The 19015-nt window shown below is 34.4% G+C and overlaps 1 protein-coding gene across 5 annotated transcripts in view; it reads left to right on the top strand.

Annotated features, from left to right (window-relative positions):
* LOC105200666 overlaps positions 1 to 19015 on the top strand; it is a 352642-nt gene that overhangs the window by 106566 nt on the left and 227061 nt on the right. The window contains exons 1-2 of one of the 5 annotated variants that reach the window (XM_039457850.1): positions 4725 to 5215; positions 17211 to 17213. The exons of 1 other annotated variant lie outside the window; for it this stretch is intronic. The gene's annotated coding sequence lies outside the window, so the exon portion shown is untranslated. Of the gene's footprint in view, positions 1 to 4723; positions 5216 to 12132; positions 12847 to 17210; positions 17214 to 19015 lie in introns of those variants that run through there. 3 more of the 5 variants (XM_039457855.1, XM_039457849.1, XM_039457852.1) reach the window with 3 other exon arrangements.

The raw sequence follows: 19015 nt of genomic DNA, 5'->3' as shown, positions 1-19015 counted from the left end.
AAATTTATTATTTTTTGAAATTCCTACTTTAATTAAAAATTTGCAAGTGAATTGCAAACATTTTAATGGCACATTTAATAAACAATTTAGGCGGCTTGCATCTTTATAATTGACTAAATACCTATAGATATACATTTTCATTTAATATTGAATAACGTCTATAATGCTTATTAAACAAATTTGAAAATGCTAATTTATATATATTTATCAAATTAATTTACATTTTTGAGATTGTTATTAAAAATTTTATAAATTATATTAAATTTTGCCAACAAATGTATTATTTTTCAAAATCTTTATAATACTTGTACGGATTTCATTTTAATGAATTAATAACAGGTTGCTTAAATTGCAAACATTTTAATAGCAAATTTACTAAAAAAAGCTTCACGTGATACGCGCGTAAAAGATTTTTCCAATTTTAGTAAATACATATATATGTATTATTTTTATAATTGCGAATATACACTTAGAAATGCTAGTCTAAACTTACGGAATTAATTTGCATATTTAATATACGAAGGAGACATAAAAAAAAGCTCGACACCGTTATTAAAAATAAAAGCGCGCATAAGTTTTCTCTCTCTTGATTGGCCGTCGCGCCTTACATCCGCCAAGATTTGCAACTGCAAGGTTTCTTGCCGGTGATTCCAGTTGCCTTTCGGCTAATGCTGCTGGTTTTGCCTGCTAACTTCCGCACGCCTTACTACCAGCCGTTGCTTCTTGCACCTTCTCGTTACTTGCGTATTATATTAGGCGTAATTATTTTATTGAGTTTCGGCAAGTTTGAGCGCAACACGGCCGCAGCGCCGTAGTTAACGCTTTAATCGCCGTGCTATTCCACTCGCGGAACTGATTTCTACTACGTAATCAATTATTTCGCATTTAAGGCATCGATATATTAAAAAAAAGTGACGGCGACAAAAGCTTACATAACAAGTACTTATTATAAAAATATTGATAAATACAATTGATATATAGCAAAGAAAAATAAATACATTCGAATTAATAAAAATCTCGAAAATCCTTCGTGTACTATTTTAAAATATAGTTGAAGAAAAAAATAAAATCCTTTTGCGAGTTACATGTTAATCTTAATCTTTATTTGCTCCTTTCTACCGATAGACACTAAATGTTATTTAATTATGATTGAAAATAAATGCTGCATCTGAATATAAAAATGCACTATGAAGAAATTATCACTTTTTTATATAAATTTTTGTGCAAAAACTTGTTTAATTCTTTCCTTTTTTTTATTTTAACTTTTTTTATCAGAAAAACATATCTACTTTAATTATCTTCAAACATTTATGGTCGTTGAATACAAAAATGGGACTAAAAATTCACGATGTATTTATTATAACGAATACAAAGAACAAAATATTTTTAAATTCTAATAAAACTATTACGTGGTTTTTGTGGCCGTTGAATATGAAAATATTAAAATATAAAAAATTCAATACGGTAGAATCAATATGTGATGACTCTGCGACAAAAAAAAAATATTTTCAAATTTTATTAAATGTTTATATTGAATCGTTTTTAAAGTCATTAAATGTAGATTAAAACAAGACATTTAAAACAAGATAACAAAATAAGATAAGATAAGAAGTTAAGTAGATAAAGTAAAAAGATAAGATATAATGATAAGAACTACATAATGCGCTTTCTCTAAAAAATCTTCGGTTTGATCTATAACTACAAGTATTAATTAATAATACTATTTGCAATCTTCTTTAAAATAAGTTTTATTTCATGACTCAATATTTATCAAAAATGCAATTGAATGAAGATGGAATTTCTACAAAAACCAAACGAGTCTATTCTTTAAAAAAATTTGTTATAGCGCCAAATTATTCTCTATCAAGGCATTACACTGTGAACAATTTTGTTTTGTTAATCAAATAAAAGTGGGAAGTATAAATATAAATTTCATTTATTGTAAATTATTATTGTAAATAATATAAATATGTATTAAATATAAATTTTTGCCATAAGAACCAAACAAGTTCACAGATTTTTAAGTCCTGAAAAGTATGTTTCTGTTAAGAGCAATTTGTATAATTTTGTAAACAAAAAGTGAAAAAAATTATTAAATCTTTAAATATTTCCTTCTTTACATTTATCATTATTAATGTTATACAAAAGATAAATATAAAATATTATATAATAAATAAGTAGTAAATATAAAATTTCTGCAAGAACTAAACAAGTTCACGGGTTTTTATTTTTTATTTCTAAATGGGTCCTTAAAATATTAATTAAAGCTTATTACTTTGTTTTTATACCTATTGTATAAAAAATTACTGTTTGTATAATAAATTATTTAAACATGAGAAATATTTTATTTCCTGAAAATTTAATTTTTGGGGTTTGTTTGAATTTTGTAGGAAATCTTTCTATTCTTCAAACATACTAGGGTACATCCCAATTTATACGTCCCACTGGACGTGAGGGTTAAGGTGATTAGATACGCAAACATGAAAGGAGCATTGCGTAAAGAATAAAAAGGGAACCCCAGCATGACGCATAGTGTAAGAATCTCAGAAAACCTTAGCCAAAAATTAAATTTTTAATGTACTTTTAATGCATTTTTAATGTATGTATTGCTTTTGCTATATAAATTAAAAAATTATCAAATATAATAATAATATTAATAAATATGTAATAAAATCTTAAATATAATAATAAAAGTGTTGAAATAATATTTTAAATAATAATCAATGTAATTTAGTTTCTAGGCAACCAATATAAATATAAAACATGAACATTTCTCACATAACGTTTTGTTGAAAAACACGCATTGCAAATGTATATTTTAATATATTTAATATATATTTTGTTAATGTATTGTTATAAACATTATTTGTTTTTTATATAAATATCACAAATAAGTGAAAAGTAAGTGAAACTTCTTTGCAATGCTCATTATATATTGAGCTTATTTATAATAAATTGCTTAATTATATTACAATAACTAAAATAAAATTATTAATATTTATTGTACCTTTAAATATTTCCAAGAAATCTTAAACTTGCCAAAGAATTTTTTTATGATTATTAATTTGCAATTTAAAAAAGTAGCAAAGAAGTTATGGATTTTATATGAAAATCGACAATATTTAATCAAAAATTTTTATTTTGCTTAATCAAACATTTTTCTGCTCTCGTACATGATGGCAATATTTTTAATAATAATTTTTTATTTTTCATAATTATTCATATTATTTGATTATTTACTTATTCATATCTTTTTGTCGTTACGTTATACTTTTTTAAATCGATCAATAATTGAACGATTATAGATAAAGTATCATATAAAAGTATTATAAACAAGTATTTACAATAATTATCTTGAAAATATTTTGATTTTAAACACGAATCATGATTAAAAAAAAAACGTTTTTTTAAATCGTTGGAAGAAAACAGAGAAATTGCTGTTTTTGTTAATGTAAGTGGCATGATACCTAATTTTTAATGTTTATGATATTAATCCAGGAAGCCGTGTAATCTTATTTTTATTAGAATTTTTATTTTTATTTTTCCTTCTATTGTTTGTGTGTTTTACAAACCAGGGTAAACTACTGGCCAAAAAATCAAAAAATATTTTTCTGTACACGGAACTCTCGAATAAAGACCAGCGTCTCACCCATATATGACAAAATACATGTTTGGCGGGAGTTAACAATTTATTATTAACTAATAAATTATGCAATCGACCGGAACTCTTCGGAAGGCGCTTTGTTACGTTAGGAACGATTAGAAAAATATTTTTTGGTATACAGAACTCTCGAATAAAGACCAGCGTCTCACCCATATATGACAAAATACGTGTTTGGCGGGAGTTAACAATTTATTATTAACTAATAAATTATGCAATTGATCGGAACTCTTTGGAGGGCGCTTTGTTACGTTAAGAACTATTGGAAAAACATTTTTTTGTACCCGGAACTCTATTATGTAATATTATAAAATAAATAATTTTTTTTTTTTTTTTTATTAAATAAACTATGTGAAACGCTAGAACTCTTTCTAGAACTCATCTAGAACTATAGATTTTTTAAAATCCTACAAGAATTGGGTCTGGAAAATGACGCAGGACAAACTGAGACGCTGCGTGAACCTGGCGTCTCACTTTGTCCTATACGTTTTTTTCGCTTTAAAGGCCAGAACTATTTACTTTATCTATCAGGAACTATAGAACTATTGTAAATAAAGCCAGAACTCTCAACATTTCGTGAGTTTCCACGAAATGATACGCCAGCTTCACACATACGACGTCTTTCGATGTCTTTTACATTTTTTAGTTTATTATGCCGTCTGAAATATAACAACTTTATTAATTTTAGTTAAATGTACGCAATCATTTTTTTTTTACGAAAAGAAGCAAATATTTTACGCACACACTTATACATTTCCCCAATATAAATTTTTTCCACCCTTAAGTAAAAAACCGAAAAAATTCTCAGCAAAATAGCGAAAAGCCGGTCCCTTTCCTTTGAAAACTCCAAAGTACCAAAAAAAAAAAAAAAAAAAAATCCTACACCGCTCGACGTATCGATAGGGGAGGGGAAACGCGAAGGGTTGAATGACGGGCGAAGGGTGTCTGGGGAGCCAGGGACGGTTGAGCACCACTGCGGTCTCGCCGAGCGCTCCCCCACCCCCTTGTCCTGCGCCGCTGGCTGGCGGCGCGGCTGGCGCGTCTCGCCGCCACTGCCGCCAGTCCAGTCGGTGGCGGGCGCTCGCAGCGTACGTTTCGTGCACCGCGCTCGGTCCCAGTGTTCGTTTCTCTCTTTCTCTCCCCCTTTCCCCCCCCGCCCTCCTCGTCACTCTCTTTCTCGCTCTTTCTTCGCGTACGTCGTCCGCGCACTCGCATCAACTCGCATATCGTCGCGACGACAGTGATCCCACGGCTTGACGTGACCGCGACGCGCCGCGTCGGCACGTGCCGGCGTCGGAGGATCGCCGGCCCGAAGTCAGGTCGCAGGGACGAGATTCGAATTTCGGAGCACACGGAGTGCCGCTCTCTCCCGTGCGCTCCTATGCTCTCGCATCGGTGCGTTTGTTTTGACATGTGTGTGGGCTGCCATATTGGATTACCGCATCGCCGCTGCTGCTGCTGCTGCTGTTGCTGCTGTCGTCGTCGTCGTCGTCATCATCGTCATCTCCGCCGCAGGGCACCCGGGCGCGAGACGCGACTTTCGCGCTAAAAAAGGTGAGAGGGAACGACGCGCGCGCGCGCGCGCACGCACGCGACGCCGGCGCGACGCCGTCGCGCCGAGGCGTCGTCCTCCGTCCTCCGTACGCGCACGAACGAAAGCGCGGCGTTTTCGGGTCCCGCTCAATAACGAGCGTCGTCGCCGTCGCCGCCGCTGCCGCCGACGCCGACGCGCGTTCTTCGGCGCGCGTTTTTTCACTTCGACCGTCACCAAAACGCACGAGTCCCTCGCCGGCTGAGGCGACACGGTCGCGGCTCGCGCGCCGCTTCTTGCTTCTTCTCGGAGCGGAGCCGAAGCCGAGCCGAGCCGAGCGGAGCGGAGCCGGCGGAGCTCTTCGATCGCGCGAGTCGGCGCGATATTTTCCGCCTCGTTCGCAAACGCGACTGCAGTCAAACGCGCCAGCTGCTGCTAATAACATCCCTCTTCCTCCCCCCACCCCGATTGTCGCATGTCAGAGTTAGATTAATTTATTGCACGACCCGGTAAACGCTAATAGCGAATTCGGTCACTTGCACTGCACCGGATCAGTGCACTCTCTAAAAGCTGCCATGGGTATACGCGGAAATAGCGAGGTTGAATGTGAAAGCTTATAATTGCTGTCACGTTGCTTAATCCTTTCAGGACGAGGTTGTTTTTAAAAAATAATTTTTAGTCAAAATGATTTTGGTAAATAATAACATGCTAGAAATTTGTTTTCGTGCGAATAACCTCAAAACAATCACGCAGAGCCTGACGTATTCTTTACATTCAAATTTTTTCGCTGTTCGCATTGCTCCGGAGTAGTAAACACCATACTTTACTTTGTCCTGTTGGACGGTATGCATCGATTTCAATACGAGAAAGGAAGTGCTCTATGGCGTAGAGGATTAGGTAATCGAGCTCTAGCAATTACAGATTTATGTTTTTCAATTAATCGTAGTTTGAAATCAGAAAATGGATTCAGCAGATTTTTCATTTTGAATAGAACACGAGCATTGAGAGCAGAAAAATTTTTGGAATTCTATTAAATGCTCATATAAAGCGAATTATAAAAAGTTAGAAATTGCAAGTACGACGGAAATGAGTGGTAGCAATGGGTGGTGTACATCAAAATGTAGAACCTAAAATTTTGATTAAAATGAAACTTTATTCATTCAAAAATATTAACCTCGAGATATGCGAGTTACTATGCACACAATCACGAAATTAATTGTCCGGACGCAAGATACGGAAGTTCATTTTATGCTACAAATTCGATATAATAATATTTTGGGAAAAAATATTATATAAAGATATATTATGCCAAATATTATATAATAATGTTTTAGGGAAAATTCGATTGGAAGTGAAAATCCTTGCCAACTATGCATTCCTATCAAAAATACATTTGTGATTTGCAGCATAAAATAGACTTTCAATTTCTTGTACATCCGCGGACAATTAGTTTCGTGATTGTATACGATTATCTTGCTTATTTAATATTCCGCCACAATTTTATCATCGTTTACACAGATTTTCAGTAAGTTTTTAACAGTAAATATTTTAAGTGAAAAACAAATAAAGATAGAGATAAAGCAGAATCGGTGCTTTCTTGCAATTCTTATTTAAATACAACAATTCAATCTGTTAATAATAGATTGTTGAATTTTTTCAGTTTGAACACAAGCTTGTTTCTGATGGAAATCACTGGCAAGAATTTATACTTCTAATCGAGTTTTCCTTATAAGATGATAACATTTGATAAAAGCATTAAAAAAACAATTTCCCAGTATTCTGTGTCAAAACAATTAGTTTTACGGCAGTACGTCCGTTCTGAACAAAATTTGGTCGTATTCAAAATAACATTATTTAAAATATGTGTTAAAAATAAAATATTTATTTAGTATTAATTATTTCAAATAACTTCTTATAACCTGTTTTCTATTTTAAATAGAAAAAAACATGAAGTTATTTAATTCTAAACAAGTATTTTAAATAAGTTTGTACTGCTGATTAATTTCGACTTGATTTGGCTTTATTTGTTGAAATCAAGAAACAAAAACTAGTGTTGTAAACAAAGGAATAAAATAAAATAAAATAGTTATTTAATATTCATTATTTTGAATAGCTTCTTATAACCTATTCCTTAGTTTACATTTTAAATAAAATTTCTAAAATCTATTTTATACTTTTATTTCAAATAAGTCGTATCAGTTATTATTTTATCGATTCTCCTGAATTATTTAACAAAATATGTATTATTTAATTGTCAAGGTTGACTATATTATTATCATTTTATTTAGACACTTTACACGTAGCTATCTTTAACGTGCACTAATCCAATATAGTTCGAGTGAAATCACCATGGAAAAGGAACAAAATACATACGCGATAGACGAGAAAAAGCCCAGATTAAAGTTTAGAACGCGCGTACAACTGAGAGCCGTAACTAGACAAATGATCGCGTTATTTACACGGCGCCCACTCAGGCGCCAAAAGATAATCGTAAAATTTGATTTTAAAAGCACTCGGAGAAGTTGCGTCGTGTAAATGAACAGATAAGATATTTCGCAGGTAAATAGGCGTTTTAATCGTCGAGCGCGATCGACCGACTCGTCCTCTTCGCGAATCGTGCTCGTCTTTGAAACTAGTCCAGTAGCGAGCGTTAATGTCGCGCGGGTATCTGCATCATCCCCAAAATTGCCCACGTCATTGAAGTTTATTTTCGCGACGTAATCGCCGTATCTTTTTTTAGACGTTCTCCATTTAGAATAAAACGCGAAAATTAGATCCTTAAATTTAGCCGAACCACCCAGCTCGTCTGGAAGATAACATCGCGGAAGGATAGTCGGTGGTATCTGAAGTTGGTGTAACCAAAATTTTCGCGAAACAATGCCAAGTTGTAGGATCGGAACGTTAACCGTGCACCGAGACGGAGATATTTAAAAATTTCTTGGTGAAATACAAAATTATTCGCTAAAACAAATCTTTGTTTTAATGAAAGAAAATTTTATTTGTACGGAACGAATAATTTCATTGTGGTATCTAAAAATTTAGCTACGTACAGATCAGAAAATAAATCCAATGTTGAATCATCAAAATAATTATGTAAAACGTTTTCAAGCGTCATGAGACTGCTGCAAAAAGTTTTGACGTTCTAGCAACTAGCTTAAACGTCCGATATAAATTTTTTAATTCAACATGATTATTTTCAGATATTTCTGTATTTCAGTAAAATTGTTTCTTTCCGTGTACGCGAATGAATCAATTAATAAGAAAAATAAGGCATATTTCACAAAAATATATATTTTATCACAATCAAATCTTTTTTTTACTAATAAATATCGAAGAAAACGTCACAATATTTACTTGCTATTATTTCGACTTATTTTTTCAAAATGTACACTGAAGAAATAAATTTGGAAGTGATAAGTGATAATCGAGCTTAGTTGAAATAACTTCAATTAAATATTTGATTAATAAAATCAAATATATATTAATTGCGTAATAATATTGAAAATCAAATGTTTCTTGTGAAGTTTTTGATTTTTTCTTCGATATAGTTATTAAAAATTTGATTGCTATGAAGTATACATATATATTTCTGTGAAATATATATTTTATTTAAAGAGGCAGCACACAGCGTGCGTACAAATAAATAATTGATTTGCCAAAAATAAAATTTTTATTTCGCCTTACATGTATAAATGAGCAATTTATTAGAGAAAATGTTTAAAAATTTATTTGTGGGATATAATTTACATCCAAAAATTTTATTCCTAGGAAATAAACTAATTAATAAGAAAAACGAGATATATTTCATAGAAACGTATACTTCATGGTCACAATCAATTTTTTATAATTACTAAACAAATATCGAAGAAAATATTTGACTTAACATTTCGACTGTTTCTCTTTTGCGATAAACGATCGTCAAACGGTTGCTAAATGCTACTAAATATTTGGTTATATTGGCTGAATATTTAATTGAAACTATCTCATCGAAACTTAATGATTATTGTTACCAAACTCTGCTTTCTGCTGTATACGCCGCGCTGTGCCGAGAATACGGAATGCCAAAGTGTCCGAAACTACGAGAGGCGCGCGTTCAACGTTTCCCGATCGTCGAACTCGGACGTGATTTGCCCCGTCTCGTCGTAGTTCGTAGCCGAATGCAGAAGCCAGCGGCGCCCGCCGTCCGATGATCGCCCGATACCACTTTTCTCGCAGACGAGACGCCGCGCGCGCCGAGCCAAGTTTGCCCCCGCGACGTTTCGGACGTTATACATACGTATACGCCACGCTCGCTTATCGTTTACGACCCGTGTGCCTTGGCGAAGGCAATCTCACCGCGTTTCGATACGGAGCTCGAAATAAACGCGTTCCATTAACCGCCTCTATTTACGGGAGTGTACAATGTACCGTGCATGGTGACACCCCATCACGATTTTACGTTGAGCTACCCTTTCTCTCTCACTCTAATCCGATTAACCGTAAAAATTTACGGATCGTATCTAGGGTTGCAGACTGTCTGCTTTTGACCCGGTTTTGATCAGATTTTCAGGGATGATTCCCAGGTCAGAGTCCCGGGAGTCTTACCCGGTGTGTCCGGCTGACAAGTTAAACCGGACATTTTCACCCTCTCAGAAAAGATTTCTAATAACAAGGCTAAAAGCATTCGCGATGCACTTAATCTTGTTGCAACCTTGCGCAATAGTAAAGCAAAGGAATATTAATTTAAGGCGAGGTCTATAATTTCTATCTCCTTCATCGAATTAAATAGGATTGACTTGTTATTTTGAGAAAAGGGTAACACATATAATTATCAGCTTATACGTTCTTACATTTAGAATGAAAAGCTTGATATTATAACGCATGATGATTAATCGCTACGCAGTTCGGGATATCACAAATAGGAGATCGCGCGATCAAGCGCTCTCTCGTAAGAAAGATGTGCATGCGATGGATTATAATCAATGCATTTACGGAGACTCAGTAGCCTTACGCGTACAATATAAGTCTTTATGGATCTAATGGATCATTTGACTGTGAAAGAGATATTTTTGGTACTTACAAAGTCAGCAGCTCCCTTGTGGGTCTTCGTGATGATTTATCGGAAAGAACATTCTTCGAATTCTTTTCCTCTATCGTTAAATCAAGAAGAATATTATGAGATTCACCCAGCACAAATTTTTGATTGTCTAATCTAAATTTGTCCGAGAAAATTAATGAGGTAGCATCAAGATTATTTTATTCTAGATTTAAGAATCATTCCATTTAAGGATATATTTCTTTTCCAGTGATAATTGTGATTGTCTCTACATATCATTCTTATTTATGATACATAGAAGAGTAACAGCATTGAATCCAGAAATATTTTCTGTGGGTGCGTCTGTTCGGTTTTTAAGTGTACTCAATTAATAAAATGAAATTTATATTATAAAAGAAAAATTACAAGTAGAACTTGAATTTTAGTGCACAGAAAAAAAATAGTATCAAATTAACAATTCATTGTTTCATATATAAGCAAGAATATAAAATTTTCCTGATAGAATTTATAATCTTAAACAGATCTAATTTGCTTACACGAAGAAAAGAATTTTCTTTATGTAAGCAAAATTATGTCTGTTTAAGATTATAAATTCTTCCAAGAAGATTTTCTATTCTTGCTTATATATGAAACAATGAATTGTTGATTTAATAATCATTTTTTTCTGTGTGACATTTCCCTATTCCAAGTGACTATTACGCGGTCGCAACAATTTCAGTGAGCACTGCGAAAAATAATATCATTTAGAAGACCTTATTCTTATAGCGCTATGTGTGATTTAATTTCGTGTTCAATAATAAAATATATTTATATTAAATAATACTTGTTTCATTCGACTAAATTCTATTTTTAAATATTATAAATAATTGAAAAATATAAATAATTTCTTATTAAATTTCGTATTTATTCTAGTTTTATAATTACTATTCTTGTCCGGTTAGGTTTTACTACGTAACAGAAAACGTCTGGCAATTATACTTTTAAATTTCGCGATTCTAATTATGATCGTGATTGTCAGAGAAGTCGTAACAGCTTTTTCTGAATACGTGACACACAGAAGAATTCAACGCTGCTGCCTTTCGCAATTTTGCAGGGTGACTGCTCCAGATACGAATAAAACATTTTCGCAGTTTTTATTTTACTTGTCACGAGATGCCGCGCCGAGACGCTACCATGTCTCTTGATTCAGACAACTGTCGGCATGTCATTCTGCACAGGGAGAATTTTCTCTTAGAAATTACCCTTCTCGGAATCACGGAAGTCGTGGGACGACATGGTATTTCGACGAATTTTTCCCTGATTTGTTATTGTGGTAAATATTAATAAGAAACAAATCAGAGAAAATTGCGTAACATTCATCAAAACATCGTATTATCTCACGATTTGTGATTTTTAGTGTAAATTGAAGTTAATTTAAGAGACAATTTTCCGCGTAGATTTTTATATATACATATACATGTATGAACTTGGATTCGTCCACACGCGAAACTTCGTCGAATCCGTGCGCTCCAGACAAATTTGATTTCGATAAGTCGATGCATCGAGAAACGTAGTAGTTTCCGACGAGATCTGGAATTCAGTGCTGCTATTTTTGATGATTACGAACTGAGAGCAAGGTTTAACGAGATATGTAGGTTCATCCAATAAAAAAATGATTTTATTGGGTGAGTTTTTGTAAATGGGTATTGGGTTTGGTTCACTTCAAAAAACTCATTTAAAAACCGACCTACAAAAACGCATTCAATAAAATAATTTTTTTTTTTAGATTTTTAGGAGAATTAAAAAGAATTATTTTTATTTTTGTTTTAATTTTTATCCTTCAAATATTAATTATATGAAAAATTCCATTTTTTTTTTTCAAGTAAATTTATAAAAAATCTGCACGTAACACATTTTAAAATCTTATATATATGATGGAATTATTTTTTGTCAAAAAATAAATTGAATAAGAAATGATCTAAAGACTGGTCGATTTAACCCTTCATATAGATATACCTACGTCTATTATATATTAATCGATAATTAAATTAATTATCGATTATGAATTAAAGTGAAATTAATTCATAATAGAATTATCAATTGAACAGCGAATTGTGTTAATCATTTGATAATCATAATGGACTAATAAAAAACCGTATAAAAACTGTAAAAACCCATTATGCTGATAAAAAAAAACCCGTGTTTTTTCAAACTCTGATAATGAAAGAGAGAGAGAAGTGAACGTACTCTTCTGCGGCGACTGGAATTGGTTCGGTACAAGTCGTTCAGAGAGAGAGAGAGAGAGAGAGAGAGAGAGAAGGGGAGAGGGGGAGTTCGTGATCCGCGCGGAGAGTCTTGGCTTACATAACGCAATTACCTTGGTGATCCATAATGACGACGTGAATCACACCTCTCGCTCACAGACGCGATTCGCACGCGACGACGCACGACGACGTCGCACCGGCGGATGTTGCGACGTAGGAGAGCGAGTAATATCACTCTCAAAGGCGCTCTCGAACAAGCCGCGTTCCTCGCTGTGCGTCATTCGTCCCTCATCCACGTCGAATATCGCGCGAACGATAAATTCAGCATATCGCGGCTCGCGATTGCCGCTCATCGATCTTTCCAACTTTATTGCATGTATGTAATTGTATGTATAGAGTGCAATGGTTATCTAGATAATTTTATATACACGGAAATAGTGGTTTTGCTGAAGTATCTAAAAATTTAGTTGGATACAGATCTGAAGATAATTTTGTTAGGTCATCAAAGTAATTGTGTTGGACTCTCAAAGTGATTGCTAGAATGTCAAAATTTTTTGCAGCATTGGTCATCATGCTTGAGCATCCGTCATAATTATTTTGGTGGTCCAATAAAATATTTCCAGAACTGTATAGAATCCAGCTGAACGTTTAGATATTTCAGCAAAATTGTTCTTTCCGTGTAGATAACAAAACCAGCAGATCCAAAAACTGGATGCAGAATTTGATGTCGTTAAAGTAATATGTAACATTATTAATTGATCAAAGGGTGAAGTTCCAAGCTTTTTTCTTTCCCGTTGTTCCAGATCGACTGATAATATCTCTTTTCATGAATACATACTTATTTTTTCTCGTGTCCTTAATTTACTTTATGCGATTCTACAAAATCGATACATATTTTTTAAATTTATTTATTAAAAAAATAGAAATAAAATAAAGTTAACTAAATGAAAAGATTAAAGCACGTTAAATTATATTTCTTAAATGTGTGCTGTTTCATAAAAACTACGAGCTCGAGAGAGTTGACACTTAGACACTACGGCTAGATCGATCGATTCTGTGAAGCTTCAATTATTCGCTGTGATACTTGTCACACATACAGTCATTCTAAACTTTGAAGTATTGTAATTTCAACTTATCGATCCATCGACCCTGATTGTTACATATTACTTTCGCAACATCAAACTCTACGTTTTATTGTTAGTATTAAACTTTCCAAAACATCATTAGTGCACGGAAAAAAAGTTATTAACAAAATTTTTTAACTCGATTAAAACATTAAATTTTTTCAGTTCAACTATTTATTTATTCGACTTATTATTAAATACATGAACATCAGTTTAAGCATTTATATACTTAACTTACAATTAGCTACATGTATCTCTCTCTTTCTCTCTCAAATTTAAATACGTAAATACTTGAACTGAAGAAGTTCAATCAAGTTGAAAAATTTAATCAAAATAACAACTTTTTTTCTCGCAGTATCAAACTTTTCATATATATCTGAATCTGTCTTTGTTAAAATCATATCTACATTACACTGAGAAAAGAATTGTAATGGTGGCAACTTTGAGGGGACACCCACACAAATTTTGTTAACAGAATCACAATATGTAGTTAAGTGAACTATTCTATAGTTACTGCAACTAAGTTAATGGTTAAGAAAACTAATAAAAAATAGTTATAATTATTATATTATATACCATTAATTTGTTTGCAATAACTATAATATAGTTTACTTAACTATATATTATAATTCTATTAACAAAATTTGTACGGTTGTTCTCTTATAGTTTCTACCACTACAATTTTTTTTTTTTAGTGTATTTATAACTAAAACATTGTTAAGTTGAATTTTAAATTTCAAAATTATAATAAAACTCTTCGAAATATCACATTGGCGCACGCCTACCATGATTTTGAGATGGTAAATTCGAAGAGAAAATTTTCCGTGCATATGTTCGATCTTATCTATCGCATCGCGTCTTCTTCTCATGAAGCTTCGCAGCTCAATTTCTGATTTAATGGCACGGAACCGCGAAAGAAAAAGAGAAAGACAAGTAAAGAAAGAAAGAAGATAGTCGCAACGCGACCGACGTGCAAACGAGAGAACGAAAGAACGGGCTTTTTTTCGCCGCAACTTTTTCACGTTGGTTTGCGCGCAGTCGACGCTAATATTTTTTTTCCCTTCCTCCCTTAGGGCTGGATAGGGGGGGGGGAGGCCCGGGCCCAACGGGAAGGAATAAAGGAGATCGTAAGGGAACAGGTTACGGTCGTGGCTTAAAATTAGACTCGGTGCACGAGCGCGCGCCCGATTCATTTGCGCCGGCCCATGTATTCGTGTTCCTCTCCCGGTCATTCCGTTTCACCGCGGGAACAAAGGAAAGTCAACGAGCCTGAAAGCGAGACGGAGAGAGAGTGACAGGAGGGGAAAAGAGAGAAAAAGAGAAGGAAAGAAGCAGGCGCGACACGTACGCACGTACGTACGCGCAGCGTGCGCTCGTTTCGTGCGTGACGAAAGGGCGCGGAAAAGGGTCGCGAAGACGCAGATGTTCGCCCGGAGACCCCGGAGTTCGCACTCGGGATTTTTTAAATACTCTCCTGCCCGCGACGTAATTCCGTAATCCCGTAATCCAGCCGTCTCGCAAAAGGTTTCGGCGTTCACACGGCGCTCCGTCCGCGTCTCGACGCGAAACAATCGCGAAATATCGCGGGTGCATACGGGACACGGGGGTGATGCATGTACGTATGTGCAATGCACGTACTGCCGCCCGATTTATTGCGTTATTTTCGCGCAAATCGAATGCGGTTATCTCGCGTATCACTGTTCGCGAAGATAAAATTTTATTGTTCCACGTGAAATCTCGAGACGCTCGCCTCCAGACTTCAGTTTGCGTCGGTGTGTCTTGCGTTCTCTCTTGATTTTTATCTACCTCGATGAAGGTTTTCTCACGGACCTTCGAAAAATTACCTCGTCACGCTGAGGAATTGATGCTGTTTGAATTAGGCGGAGCTGGAGAAAGTACGTATACGAGGATCGTGTAAACATGTAATATCTTTGTGATTTAAACGAGAGAATCTTTTACGAGTGATAAGGAAAGGAAAATAACTGGAAAAATAGACATGACGCAATCAAATTTGTTAAAGAATTATACGTACACGTTTACTTTACACATGCTTATTTATAGAAGAGAAGGCGGCATTGTGACCACCCATTTACATTTTATATTATAACTTTGTTAGTAATCAAATATTTTAAATTAAAAACTCAACAAATACATTCATCAAACATTCTTCTATAGATTCTAGTTCAAATCTATGACATATTTATTATATTAAGTATTATTTAGAAAAATGTAACGATACCTCATGATGGAACAAAGAGGAAATAAGAGGTGGTAATACGGTTCCCCATAAAAATAAATTTAAAAAATTGGTTAAATTTAAGAAACCTGTTTTATTATAAAATTACATATTTGTTGAAATAAAGAGGAAATGTTTCAGAACATGTGCAAATGTATGTGAGCGCACATCACAAGCCTTCCGCACATAGACGATAATATTGAAAACTTATAATATAGATGTAATGAACAGAAAAAAGTAATTTTGCTATTGTATCAAAATTGAGCTTGCTATTGCATATTTGTAGTAAATTTTTTTCTATTTTAGCAACAAAACAGAGTATACTTCACTAATGAATAATTTTTAAAATTGATTATGTCAATTAAATTTTATCTCCGCAATGACAGCGACAAAATTTAGTAGACATATTTAATTTTAAAAATTATTTGTTAATACAGCAGACTCTCTTTTGTTGTTAAAATAGAAAAAATTTACTGAGTGTATTTGTCTTTGTGATTACGCTATTTTACTGTTGAAGCAAAATAATATAATCTCAGCAAATACTGTCGCTTAGAGCAAAAATACTATCGTTTGTACAAATGGGATCATACGGGCTTAAACTTGTGATTTAACGAATCTGTTCTTACAGCAGAATAAATAGTGGTTTTAGTTTTCACATTTATATCTAACAAATTAGTATCTTTAACTGATCTTCTTGTTGTCCACATAATAACTAATAGATTTTACTGCAGCAGGTTAAAATCTGATATGAATCATAGCGAATCATTTTTTTTTCATGATAGATTAGCGCTAAAACTACAATAAACTTATCAAATAACTTCTTCGATAAGACTTTGGCCATATCAGGCTATTAAGACGTCAATACACGTAAAAGTTTACCAGCCAAATTCTCTGTTATTATTTAACTTCGCATAATTCGAAATGTGTATAACCGAATAAAAAGATAATAATAAAGAAAACACTGGAGTGTGCACACATTCGTGTGATAACACACTTGAGTGTAAAAAGAATAAGGAACACACACCACTATGTGTAATTAAATGTTAAGATGTACCTCGAACAAGTTTTGAAATGCTCGAAAGTAAAATTGCTTTCTTACAAATGTCGGCAAATTGTGTATCGGCATATTGGCATCACTGCATAACGACAAGCTACTAAACAAATGATTCTATAAGTAACTACTAGAATTCGTCACCCAATAACGGAAATAATATAAGTAATCATAATACTTACGCAACCCGTAATGCCGTCACCTTCTCCTCTATTGGACTATTAATTCCGAGCAATGGGTCGCTGGAAATTAAATAAATAACCATTTAAAGAAGAGAGTCGAGTAAAATAAATTGAAGTAGGAAATGATGGGAACGTTCCAGAGGGAAGAAGGTGATTCGCTAACATCACACACCATGGAAGGGACAATGGAGTTGCCAACTGTAGTGTCTCTTTTGAGTTCCATGAAAGTTCCACAAAAGTCACAGATGGGGGCAACTCGCAGAGCCAGAAAGATACGAAGGTCGGGAAGGGGGAAAGGGAAGGAGCCCATATTATCCTCCTACCCCATATTATCCGCCCCCCCTCCCTTATCCATAAATCCGCGGCAGCTGAGCTCGGAATAGTTTTATAGGAATGCGGCGAGATAGGAATCTGCGGCGAAGGGTAATTATAACTAATGAACATTTCACGCAATGTGTTTCGCGTGGTCCGGGCAGTACATGGAAAACGCACGCGCGACAAAGATTGATGACGCGCGTTTTTTTTTCTTTTTTTATCGAACGCATACGGTTTTTTTTTATTTTTTTTTTATACGACACGCGTCGTTAAAACGTATCTGGGGAGGGATTGTTCAAAAGGTTTTACGTACAATATTTTAGCCGAAACGGCGATGGAACGGAACTATAAAATATTAGTTCGAGAGGGGAGAGAAGAAACGCTTCCGATATTTTCGTATTCCTCGAATGTTGCGTAAACGTCGTCGCCCCCGTGAACGTCCCCTTCCTCCCTCCTACTCCGCTCTTGCAAAAGAAACGTAAAAACATTGAACGTGACCCGATTCACTCGGGTTATTCATAGCGGCGCGCACGCTGGTAAAAGTCTCCTGACGCAACGTGTCAAACGCACGCACGCACGTGTGTGTGTGTGTGTGTGGACGTGCGTGTGCTTCTGACCGAGTGGCGGATCCAGGGTGACGTAAGCGCATAGGAGAGAGATCCGAAAGAGTTAATTCGTCGTCTAAACGATACGCCTGCCTACGCCATACCTAGGCTCCGTTTTATCGTCTCCCGGCTGTAAAAGATAATTGGATCTCGGCGTTAACTATTATTGACCCGCGTTATTCAGCCCGGCAATGAAAGAATCGCCTGAATCTTCGTCAAAATTTAATGTCAAGCTACATGTTTGATTTAATTAATTTAATTTCCAAGGAAAAACTAATTAACTGAAAATACTGGAAATTGAAATTTCTCCCGTCCGTATTAAACGGACTTCACTCGCCCTCTCTCTCTTTCTCTTTAATGAGAAAGATTAAGGGTTAATTTTGTTTTACCTCAGAGACCGCAAGCTTTGTGAATCTGTACTAACTCATACTGTACGAGACACTGAACGCTGTCGGGGGTTTTGTCTTAATTAACCGTCCTAAATTCGCGCGTGAGCGCGTTTAATAGAAGAAAAACTGTCAAAGGAACGTTTCTCAGATTAGAGATTCGCCTTTGTCTCAGCGCGCTTTTCATTGGAGCCTAATTAACTTGTTGTCCATTCGATGCGGCTTGACTCGATTAATTAGCTGAGTCTATAAAATCGATCTTTTTTATCAAATCTTTAAACAGTATTCAGTTTGGATTACAAGAAAATAAAGAAATGCATTATATTAATGTATTTTATTAAGAATTATTTTAAACATATATACGGTGTATTTCAAAAATCTTGATGTTTTAGTCAAATATCTCGAAAATAGAAAATTATTGAGAAAAATGTTTGAAACAAAGGTTGCACGGCCTGAAGAGGGTAACAAATAATGCTAAAATCAATATTTGAAAAAAATCTGTATTTTTAAGATTATATAAAGATATTGCCATTCTTTGGAACAGTATTATATAATCTTTTATTCATGAAAATATTAGGTACAATGGTTAAAAAATTAATAGTTTACGAGATATTTCATATTTTATGTCGAAATATATAAGAATAAA

The sequence above is a fragment of the Solenopsis invicta genome, chromosome 15 (assembly GCF_016802725.1).
Source record: "Solenopsis invicta isolate M01_SB chromosome 15, UNIL_Sinv_3.0, whole genome shotgun sequence".
Lineage (NCBI taxonomy): Eukaryota > Metazoa > Arthropoda > Insecta > Hymenoptera > Formicidae > Solenopsis > Solenopsis invicta.
Note: the sequence above shows the minus strand (reverse complement) of the source record. Positions and strands in the feature narration are given on the sequence as shown.